A 12,618-nucleotide genomic window follows, 5' to 3' on the forward strand; every position below is an offset into this window, starting at 1 on the left:
CTGTCGGGATTTTCGTATGTAAAAGAGTGTATTGTCGAAGCGAAGATCGGTGGAATATGCGCATTTTATCAATGAAATTCGATATTTTTACGATATTCCAGAAGCCGCTAGAGATAAAATGTTTTAACGACCTATTAATCATTCATAAATACTCAACGGATATTAGTACAGTTAAAATAATTAAGACGATAACCGGACAACATTGATTTAATGAGTAAATTTTAGTTTTTTTTAATTTAATGACAAAAAAAGCAAGCCCATTAGCAGAACCCAATTAAAAATTATTTTGCACATCATATTTGAAACATTATTTGGTTGAAAAATCTCATTTTTGTTGGCAAAAAAATATATTAATTTGTTTGGACTAAATTACAGTTGTGCTTATCTTAAAAAGGATATGTTACTATCAACATTCGCACAGTGTTGCCAAACTGAATTTTGTTATTTTGGGTGTAAATTTTTTCCACGGATCTCCGAGGGTACTATACCTTGTCGGACAATTTATACAGTATTGATTCCATTGAAGTTTCAAGTTTAGTTATCATGTAGCCTGGATTTATTTATGGTTATACATTTTTGAAGTCCAATATCATTCAATGCTTCCTCGCCACGGAAAACTGATCTACTTTTTCATTATTTTCAAGATCACTATGAGCTTTTATCCACGCAAATACTATATTACACGGCCTAGCATAGTTGTTAGATTAGATAATAGTATTTTTAATTCTTTGACATAGGGATTTACGTTAACCAAATTTCGTACCATAAGGGTACGAATTGGCTCCCGCATGAATGCGGGTAGGCTCTCATATAATCGCGGAAACATTAGACATTGTTGCCAAATCGTGTAATATTTATACTGCTTAGGAAATTTACATAGTGATATAGACTTTTTATAGGAAAATTATACTTTTAGACAAATACTTTTAGAGTTTCTTTTAGTTCAACATTGGCATATGTGGCAATTTTAACACAAATTATCGGTGTCGGCCGGTATGCGCTCGACCGTTTTGCGCTCTTACCTGAAATTGGCCGGTTTGCGCTCTACACTCTAATACCCGAAAGTTAAGTTAGGACCGAAGGGTTGGGTCTTCCTCCTTTCACATAGATATTTCTAGGAAGGTTTGCGCTCTACACTCTAATACCCGAAAGTTAAGTTAGGACCGAAGGGTTGGGTCTTCCTCCTTTCCCATAGATATTTCTAGGAAGGTTTGCGCTCTACACTCTAATACCCGAATGTTAAGTTAGGACCGAAGGGTTGGGTCTTCCTCCTTTCCCATAGATATTTCTAGGAAGGTACCTGTTTCTAACAAAAAGAGAAAATTTGAAAGAAGTGACAACGCTGGGTGATATTTTCGACATGTTTAGGTAAAATAAATTTTGTCTATGGGAGCCAATTCGGACTCTATATTTTTTAGTTCAGGTAAAATTCTTACCATTGGGAGCGAACTCGACCCCGTCCGCTTTTATGATAGCTATAGTTTCTGCTGAAAATATTGATGTGTTGGTGGAATTAAGTTTAAATTTTTCTTTAACATCTAATGATGATATATAAAAGGCACAGCCCACACCAACACTTTGTTTTGAAGCATCGGTATATATTTGTAGGTAATTAGGGTATTTTGAAGTATAATCATTAAGGGTAGTTTTGCTAAGTGTGTGAAGTTCAGAATATAAGGGAATTAGCATTATTGATGTTTATTAAGCCTGAAAGAAATCCGCTTGAGGTGGTTTTTTAGTATTTTGGCTAATATTGCAAGTATTATAAAAAGCTGAACGTAAGGTGGGGGAGGTTTATTTAGGCCAATACGTTATTATTAAATCAAAGTAGTTTAATGCAGAAATTTTCTTACTTAATATTGGATCTTTTATATAGGATTTTAGAATAAACTTTTCAAATAAAAATTGTCTTCCGAGTTCTAAGCGAGGTTCTAGAGATTCCACATGCATAGGTTCACAGGGGGAATATATATTTATACTTCCCCAACTTACGAAATAATAGACGGACAATTGGCTTCTTCGGGTTTTTTAATTATTTATTTGCATTTTACGCTTAAACTAAGTATTTAACGGAAAAATCAATAACAAGAATAACTTCGTGTTAAAATAACCGAGGTTATAGCCAGATCAAGGAACACAAAACTTTACAAAAACCTCAAAAAAATTAAAGGAAGGATGAAAATTTGGGAATAGGTAGTTGAAATTGTCTATTATTATATAAGAAAAAGTTTACAATTTTAAACCGTCTCCATTTTACAAAAATAGGGAAATAAGGGTTGGTTTTTCATTAAAAGTGCTGTATTTTAAAAATAATGAAATAGTAAAAAAAATGTAACAGTGAAAAATAAAATATTCATCAGAGTGATTTAACCTTAAAGATTGGTCTTAAAATTTTTTTTAGATCTCGATTATTTTATGAGATATAGCCTATTTTTAATAAGGGTTGAAAACCAAAAATTTTCAAAACGGTCTTATTCGGTTAGTTTTGTGTCAATTAATCTGAAAATTTTTTGCTCAATTAGAAATCCAATGAAATCAATTAATTTGTGGTCATCTGATTGAATACAACCAATAAAACCAACATTATACTGAAAACAGATCCCATGGGCACGGTTATTAGACTTTATTACGGTTGTCTTGTCCGACGGTGGTGGGGAGACTTATATTTTTGACTTTACGTCACAAGAGTTTACATTCCCATATTTTTAAATTATTTTCGATCATTGAATGTGTGTTATTGTGTATATATGTGTATTATTTGTGTTATTATGAAATAATTAGACAAATAGTACACATTTTATCTTATACCGGGTGGTGAATCGTAAAAAGGGCCATAGGAAACTCAATGTAAAATTCTGAATTGTTGAATTCCTGCTTCCCTAATTATTTTACATTAAAAGTCATGAGAGAATACTTGTAGAGAATTAAAATCTGTATTAAAATCAAAAGTTAAAATTGTTCTACGATTTAAATGCATTCCAAAATTTTAAAAAATATGATACATTTGCCACAATAGGTATGCGTGTAAAAGTAAGGCCACACGTTACTATTTAACTGACAGTGCTCACACCATTGACTGAATAAAAAAATCTTTATTATTAATCCTTTCTCCGCAACTGAGGGTATCTTATCAACTGTATTGTTTTTAAACAATAGATGATAAAATAAAAATATTGACAGTTCAAAAATGTGAACATTATTGCATTGTGTGTGGCCTATGTTTGGGCTGAAAACTAAAATGTATTATATTTTTACAAAATTTTGGAATATGTTTAATTACGTAGACCAATTTTAACAGTTATTTCCAATACAGATTTCAATCCTCTACAAATAGTTTCTAATGTCTTTTGATGTACAATAATTATTAGGGAAGCTGTAATTCAACAGTTCAGAATTTTACATTGCAATGCAAAATTTTGACGCATGTCAAAATTCTCAATGTGTTTTAATTGTATTCATTTTTTTCGAATCCTGAGAAAACTAATAAATATTTTTGAAAAATTCTAACTCAGAATGAAAGACTACATTATTACCGAGGGCTGAAAGTCCCTGAAAACTTCTATAATGTTTATTTTAATAAGATACAGGGCTGAAAATAAAAGAGAAGTGTGATATTTAATTTCAAATATTTCATTCAATAGAATCTGCTTGTTTACTCTAAGGGGCTTTCCGCCCTCGGTAATAATCTAATCTTGCATCCTGCGTTTAAATTTTTCTAAAATACTTGGTTTTCTCAGGATTCGAAAAAATCATATTACGACTCAAATGACAGTAAACTCTCGTGACGTAATCTCACCCTTAATGTTCATTGGTTAGTCGATTTAGGCAACCGTAGTAATGTCTAAGAACCGTGTCCCATGGGCTGTTTTCACTCAATCATGTAGCTATGGATACCTACATTTCGTTTCATTTCGATTTTGACATTTCAAATATTCAATATTTCAAAATGTCACGATTTGGTTGTAATACTGATGAGAATATTAATGAAATTATCGAATCAAATATACCAGAGAATACTGTTTACAGTAAAAAATTTTCTATCCGAATAACCCTCGAACATTGATAGTCCTGTCGCCAGGGGGGGTACAACGGCCTCGTTAATTCAGATGGACTTACCCAAATTTTTTTTATGTATTTTGACCCGTAGAACACGAATTTTTTGGGTAACAGTTGATCCGGATGTCGATAAGATTGTTATAGACCAAGAACTTGAGGAATCAAATAACAGCGATTTTTGGCAAAACAAAACAATATTTTGTATTTTTTGGGTCATTTTAAGCAAAAAATATTTCTACAAGTTTTTTAGTAGGATGCACAGTTTTCGAGATAAACGCGGTTGAACTTTCAAAAAATCGAAAAACTGCAATTTTTAAACCCGAATAACTTTTGATTAAAAAATAAAATAGCAATTCTGCTTAGCGCCTTTGAAAGTTCAAGTCAAATTATGTCGGTTTTGATTATTTGCATTGCTAAAAATTTATTGTGTTATTGCTAAACAAAGCTACAAACAACTAGTGCGTGAGTGATGTTTCTATGATTTCTCATTTAAAATCGAACGAGTAGGTAGAATAGGTACTAGTGCAATCAAGACTATTTCTACGTTACATGCGTTAAAACGCATGTAAAAGCACGGGAGACCCTACGTGTTTATAGCTTTGTTAAACAATAAAAAAATAAATTTTTACCAATGCAAATAATCAAAACCGATATAATTTGACTTAAACTTTCAAATGCGGTAAGCAGACTTGCTATTTTATTTTTTAATCAAAAGTTATTCGGGTTCAAAAATTGCAATTTTTCGATTTTTTTAAAGTTCAACCGCGTTTATCTCGAAAACTGTGCATCCTACGAAAAAACTTGTAGAAATATTTTTTACTTAAAATGGCCCAAAAAATACAAAATATTGTTTTGTTTTGCCAAAAATCGCTGTTATTTGATTCCTCAAGTTCTTGGTCTATAACAATCTTATCGACATCCGGATCAACTGTTACCCAAAAAATTCGTGTTCTACGGGTCAAAATACATAAAAAAAACTTGAGTAAGTCCATCTGAATTAACGAGGCCGTTGTACCCCCCCTGGCGACAGGACTATGATAAATGCTCAAAAATTTTTTAACAACTTTCTCAAGCTTGTTGCTTACAGGCAACAGACCTCCGCCTACGGCGTCGGTCTGTTTCCAAGCAACAAGCTTTCGAAATCTGTTATAAAATTTTTTCGAACAATTATCAATGTCCTTGGGTTATTACTACTGAAAATTGGTGAGCACACTCTTTACAGATCTATTAAGGGCTTGAGATTAAGATTTTCCAAAAATTTTCAAAAAAAATTTACGCCCAGTGGAAAAATTTTGGAATTTTTTTTAATTTTTGGAAAAAGAACTAAAAACTTTGGTTTCTCTTGTAAGTATGTACTTACCTGAACGAATTACATGCGCGTGCACGTATCCTATATTATTTTCTTTTTAAATTATGTTAATGATTTGAAAAACTATAATTTTAAAGTACATACTTGTATTTTTAAATTAATTATTTCAATATAAACATATAAACTGAAAATATATCAAAATTTCTCAAAAAAATATTTCTTTTACTAAATATTTATTAGGTTTTCTTAAGTTCATTTAAAAATAAATTAATTTAATTAAAAATAAATGTACTCTATTAAGAGGCTACATCAGCGCGTCAATATTTTTTTTTCGATAGTTCTCCGAACTTTCAACAGTGCGGCAACAGTGTGTCGGCAGTACTACAGTGTCAGTGACACTATACACTATACACTATACTATCAGAAACAAAGGCACATTAATGTGATAACAATAATTATTATACTCATAGGCGCGCTAAATGTTGCCATGTCAGTCAAGTTCGATTTCTTGTTATAGATAATCGTTTTTTAGTAATTCCATTGTGACACAAAATCTAGACATGGGATAAAAAGTTTATTTGAAGAAACTGTACTTTTTTGTTCTTCTTAAAGCGGCACAGACTCGTTTTTTATATTTAATTTAATTTTAGATCAATTTCTACATACTAACATGTTTCTTAAATTGGGCTCTGTACCACAATTCTTTACTATATTGCGAATATGTGTGCCAGATATCTCGACAGAATATTCAAAATTAAAGTTGCAATCTTGGAACGCGTTTTTCGCGAGCTGATGTTGCCTCCTAAGTTATAAAGGATCAAATGAGTATGAAATACTAAAATGATAAAAGGTGCAATGAAAAATCGTTTATTGTATATCGAACTAGATCGTCACTGTTTACATTTAATTAATTAATCTAAATTATTCAAAGTTCATTTTCATCTTCGTGTGATGTAAAATTTGTGTCTGAATCAACTTAACTTATAATACAATCAACTGTAGAATCATAATTTTGGGTCTCTTGGCAGCTACCATCTAAACTATTATCATCTTAATCATCAGAAACTATAATGTCTTCCTTTTTATGATTTGTACAATTACCAGTTTGAAAACTTCCGCATGCAGCATGAAAACGTTTCTCCTTTTTTAATACATATTTTTGTCTACATTCTAATTTCATCACAGTCCAAAAGCATTTTGTGTCTATCATCTTTTCTTTCTAAACTTACACTTTTTAATGTTTCAATTCCACACTTTTGACAATTACAGTTTTTTCGTTATCACATTCTAAATGTTTTTCACAAATAAAAAAGAATTATTATTATTTGTTTCACTGTTCGCACTCATTGTAAATATTTACACAATTATTTTATAACAAACAGATCACTTTTATTGATAATAAGTTATAAATTCAAAAACTTTGACAGCCGAAAACGATAACAAAACATTGCAGCGTGAACATTGCTCCAATTTTTTAGGTTATGTTCCTCTACTCTGTTTAGGAAGCGGGCCGTTTTCTCTTTTAAGCAACTTTTTCACCCGTGTTTACGTGCCCCATATATTTTTACCTTTGCAATAGGCCTGTTGTATATATATGTAATATGTTATTCAAGCCTTTTTTAATATGTTCCCATATCTTCATTAAAAAAAAGGCTTTCAGAAAAGAATAGCATCGATTTTATTAAAACATGACATTTTTTTGTAGTTGTTTATAATAAGTGAGCCTTACTTAAAAAGTATTCTATGCACGAGAAAAATAGATACCGTTTTCGAAAGAGTACATTTTCAAGTACCTACAAGCCTATTTTTAAAGTTTTTTATGAATTTTCAACAAAGATATTATTGATTGAAATCTTGAAAATTGACTTAAAATAAAAATTAAAAAAATTTCCAATTTTTATCGCCATACAAATTTTTATCCTTTAAAGTAACGTTGTGCAATTTTAAATCAAAATGTTAATTAGCCATCTTAAAACGTAAATCTAAAAGGAATTTTAATTTAAATGATTATGTAAATTTTTGTGACAAAAAATATGTGTTGCTCTCAAAACTTGTATTAGTATATTTTAAAACATATTTTTCTAAATTAAATAATTTGTAATTCACAATGAAAATATATTCACGTTAAAATTGATATTTTTTTAAAGGTATTGTGTTTTTTTTGTACATTTTGATGTTTGATAAATGCCCCAAATTATCGATTTAAAAGTTAATTTTAAAATGTGACATTTTTGTTGCGCGCGCAATTCAAATAAGCGCCCATGTTAAGTACTATAAAAAGGGCTATAGGTTAGAAACGAATCAAGATGCAAACAAAGTTTTTAGTCAAAATGTTAGGATAAAAGTACCTTGATGACTTTTAAATAAAATTTTTTGTTATTACTATCTTATTTTCCGAAATACAGCACTTTTAATGAAAAACCAACCCTTATTTCCCTATTTTTGTAAAATGGAGGGGGTGTAGAATTGTAAATTTTTTTTTATAAAATAATAGACAAATTCAACTACCTGTTCCCAAATTTTCATCCTTCCTTTATTTTTTTTGAGGTCGGATTGTTTTTTGATCGGGCTATTATTCAAAAAAGTGATTTTGAAGCGAAAAAATGATTTTTTTATAATTTGTTTAAAAATTGTTCAGTTTCTTTTGGTTTACCAACTGCAACAGGTTTTTACAATGCTAGTTATGCATATTATTTTAAGCTTGACTGTAGCCCCAGCATAAGGCTGGGGCCACACTAGCGTCTAATGCCGTTAATTATCGCATTATTCGACATAATGCAAATAATGCGATAATTAACTGCATTAGACGCTAATGTGGCCACAGCATAAGGCGAAAATAGTACATCGATCTGCATCAATTATTTGAAAGTAAACAATTAAAAATAAGCACACTTTTTTAATCGCATGAAAATTTGAGATCTTACGAAGAGAATGAGAAAAAATTCCTAAATATGGGCAAGCCAACTATATAACAACTCGTACCAATGTGGTACATATATATTTTCTATTAACTTCCCCGAGATATTCCAGTTGAAAAATTGCAGCCGGTAATTTTTAGATTTTCAAGTATTGTTAAAATTTTGGCTTTGTTTCCGGGGGTATAAGGAAACACACACTATGGAGTAACGGGATATACAAACAATTAAATTTCCAAAGTAGCTATGCAACCAGTTTTACTTTTTTATTTTAAATAATAATTTATTCTGCCAAATTGCTTACCTTCAAAATCTCAAATGTTACAACCAGTCAGGAGAAAGCACTCAACAAATATGCACTGATTGCGTGTAGGCAAAATTTTAATCTCTACGTATGCGGTTCCAGTAGCGTAAGGTAAATAGGTTACAAGGTCTGCTATCCACCAACAAAATACACACAAACATGATAAGGGTTGTAAACATAATATTTTTATTAAAATAATAGTGAGAAAACAAAGGTTTGTTTACAGGGTCCGGAGAACTCTGTCAGTTCTATTACTCTTATTACTAGACCAGGGCATTTAGAACAAAAAACACCGAAATAAATCGATTTTAAAATACAGCACCTGTCGACGTATTACAACTTTTTGCATTATGTTCGGGATGACGTCAGTAAAAAAGTCTACAATAAAAAAATGGGTGGAAATGCATAATTGAATTTACAGTGTATAATTTTTTGAACTGAAAACTTCTTTAGGGACGTTGTGCGATTTTTGGATAGGGGAAAAAGCATTGAATTCGCGACCGTCATCGCGACCGTTATTGCGACCGTCATCGCTTATGCTATATATCATGTGTAGGTATATATAAATTGTGTAGATTTATTTAAATTTAAAATAAATGTAAAACCTATTTTAGCATGGGGACAAGGGATTGATTTCGCGACCATCATCGCGACCGTCATCGCTTCGGCCAAATAAATTTTGTACGTATAAGTATAGGTATATTATGTGTGTATGTATATGTAAATTGTATAGAAGTATTTAAATTTAAAATAAATGTAAAACCTATTTTAAGATGGGGAAAACGATTTATTTTGCGACCGTCATCGCAACCGTCATCTCTTCGGAGAAATAAATTTTGTACGTATCTATATTATGTGAATGTATACATAAAATGTATAAGTATTTAAATTTAAAATAAATGTAAAACCTACTTTTGGATAGGGAAAAAGGATTTATTTCGTGACCGTCATCGCGACCGTCATTTCTTTCGGCGAAATAAATTTTGTACGTATATTTGTTATGTGTATGTACGTGTGTATATTACTATAATGTACATATAATAATAGTAATATTATTGAAGTGGAAACTTCTTTAGGGAAGTTATGCACTTTTTAGATGAAGAAAAAGTATTGAATTAGCCACTCTCATCGAGACCGTCATCGCTTCGGCGAAATAAATTTGTTAAGTGAAAAATCTTTAGGGACGTTGTGAACTTTTAGATGAGGAAAAAGTATTGAATTAGCGACCGTCATCGCGACCGTCATTGCTTCGACGAAATAAATTTTTAAAGAGAACACTTCCTTAAGGGCGCTGTGCACTTCATAGATAGGGATAAAGTATTGAATTAACCACCATCATCGCGACCGTCGCCGTCGTCGCTTCGAAGCGAAATAAATTTTTGAAGTGAAAAGTTCTTTAGGGATGTTGCGCATTTTTTGATGGGGAAAAAGTATTAAATTAGCGACCGTCATTGATTCGACGAAATAAATTTTTGAAGTGAAAATTTCTTTAGGAACGTTGTGCACTTTTTAGATGGGGAAAAAGTTGAATTAGCGACCGTCATCGCTTCGGCGAAATAAATTTTTGAAGTGAAAACTTCTGTAGAAACGTTGTACCCTTTTTAGATGGGGAAAAATTATTGAATAGCGACCGTCATCCCGACCGTCATTGCTTCGCCAAAATAAATTTTTTAAGTTAAAACTTCTGTAGAAACGTTGTACCCTTTTTAGATGGGGAAAAAGTATTGAATAGTGACCGTCATCCCGACCATCATTGCTTCGTCGAAATAAATTTTTGAATTGAAAACTTCTTTAAGGACGTTGTGCACTTTTAGATGGGGAAAAAGTATTGAATTAGCGACCGTCATTGCTTCGACGAAATAATGTTTTGAAGTGAAAACTTCTTTAGAGACGTTTTGGCCTTATTTTAGATGGGGAAAAAGTATTGACTTAGTGACCGTCATCGCGAACGTCATGGCTTCGACGAAATAATTTTTGAAGTGAAAACTTCTTTGGGTACGTTGCGCCCTTTTTAAATGGGGAAAAATATTGAATTAGCGACCGCGATCGCTTCGGAAAAATAAATTTTTGAAGTGAAAACTTCCTTGGAGACGTTTTGTACTTTTTCGATGGGGAAAAAGTATTAAATTAGCGACCGTCATTGCTTCAACGAAATAAATTGTTGAAGTGAAAACTTCTTTAGGGACGTTGTGCCCTTTTTAGATGGGGAAAAAGTGTTGAATTAGCGACTGTCATCGCTTCGGCAAAATAAATTTTTGAAATGAAATCTTCTTTAGAGACGTTGTGCACTTTTTGGATGGGGAAGAATTATTTAATTAGCGACCTTTATCGTGACCGTCATTGCTTCGACGAAATAAATTTTTTAAGTGAAAACTTCTTTAGGGACGTTGTGCGTTTTTTAGATGGGGAAAAAGTATTAAACTAGCGACCGTCGTTGCTTCGATAAAATAAATTTTTGAAGTGAAAACTTCTTTACGGGCGTGGTGAACTGTTTAGATGGGAAAAAAGTATTGAGTTTGCGACCGTCATCACTTTGCCGAACTAAATTTCGTACGTATATATATTATGTGTATGTATACATAAATAGCATAGAACGTACACAACGCGTATAAAATATAGGTATAGAACTTCTTTTTGGATGGGGAAAAAGCATTGAGCTCGTAATTTATATACTATAAGAAGTTTTCACTTCTGTCGGCACTCCAATGAGTGCTTTAAATTTTTTTCCTTCTGAATTTTTATTTACAATCAACTTCGATATAAGAATTTTAAGTAAATGTGAATGAATTTGTAAGCAAGGTAAGAGGAGTATCCAATGATTCTTCGCCTTATAGGCTTATTTCATTGTTGTAATAAATCTTGTGGTCACGTTCGCTGGAGTCTTCTGATTATTTGTCCATTCTGGTAGAGATGTTCAATCAATTCGTTATCATGGTTTCTTGTTCGACTTTCATGGTTGGTCGCTGCCTGCTGTATTTCATCTCTTACAAAGGGAATATTCAGATCATTGTGAATCGTGACATACCCGGGTGCACCAGTAATAGGGATGTTCACTAATTTTTAAATATAGTTAAATTCAATAGAATATAAAGTATATAAAAACGTAGCAACCACAAAACTGTTTGAAAATGTATATTTTTTAAGATAGATGAGTTCATAATGTTGATTTTCTTGGAGGCTATAAAAACGGCTCCTTGCGGCGAGGCTAGTGTGTGACGTCAGCAGTCGTATCGGCTTTGATCGACGACTAGTTTGGTATACTTATTTACGAAGAGTATTTGAATGTGTGCAGTTCTTTACGTCTTTAATTAGTAAAAATGAAGCTAAATAAGTGGTGTTTTTTTCCTGGGTGTGTAAATACCTCTAAAAACAATTCTGACAAGATTTTTATTACAGTTCCCACCAATTTGAAACGTAAAAAAATGGTTTGTTGCAGCTAGAAGGGACATCAAGGAGGTATCAATAAACACTTTTTTCTGTTGTGAAGATCACTTTATTGTAAGTTATGGATCTTTTCCTAAATAAATGAGTTTTTAAATTACTAATTTTTACATAATTCTATGATATTTTTCAGATTTAAGGTAGCTTGGTTATAAAAAGATAAATTTAAAAAATTTAGAATATAGTTGAAAACTTCGTATTTTGGACTTCTAAATATCTGTTTTAAAAATCCAGGCAACGAAATGGGTTAGCAATAAAAATTTTTACGAAAATAAAAAGTACCTAATAGTTTACGATCTGTCAGTTTGTCGGGAGGCTTAAAAGACTTAGTGTCCATAACATAGTAATTTATATACAAGTATTTATTACTATAATAAAAAGTTTTTGGTTTAATTGAAAAATATTTTATTAACCGGTACTATTTTACTATAACGTATTCCTATACCTAAGCAGATAAATTTATTAAGGGGGTAGGCGCAAAATCTTTGTCAAATGCTATTTAAACGCATTCATTTTTTTTCGAATCCTGAGAAACCTAACGAATATTTTTGAAAGAATTAAACGCAGAATGAAAGATTACATTATTACTGAGG

At 31.5% G+C, this 12,618-nt stretch overlaps 1 protein-coding gene across 5 annotated transcripts in view; it reads right to left on the bottom strand.

The window, feature by feature from the left end:
• The window catches only part of LOC126889476 (probable 3',5'-cyclic phosphodiesterase pde-5), a 423,420-nt gene that overhangs the window by 134,708 nt on the left and 276,094 nt on the right, over positions 1-12,618 (bottom strand). The window contains exon 1 of one of the 5 annotated variants that reach the window (XM_050657798.1): positions 8,585-8,633. The exons of the other annotated variants lie outside the window; for them this stretch is intronic. The gene's annotated coding sequence lies outside the window, so the exon portion shown is untranslated. Of the gene's footprint in view, positions 1-8,584; positions 8,634-12,618 lie in introns of those variants that run through there. 5 annotated transcript variants of the gene reach the window in all.

The sequence above is a fragment of the Diabrotica virgifera genome, chromosome 8 (genome assembly GCF_917563875.1).
Source record: "Diabrotica virgifera virgifera chromosome 8, PGI_DIABVI_V3a".
NCBI classification, from domain to species: domain Eukaryota; kingdom Metazoa; phylum Arthropoda; class Insecta; order Coleoptera; family Chrysomelidae; genus Diabrotica; species Diabrotica virgifera.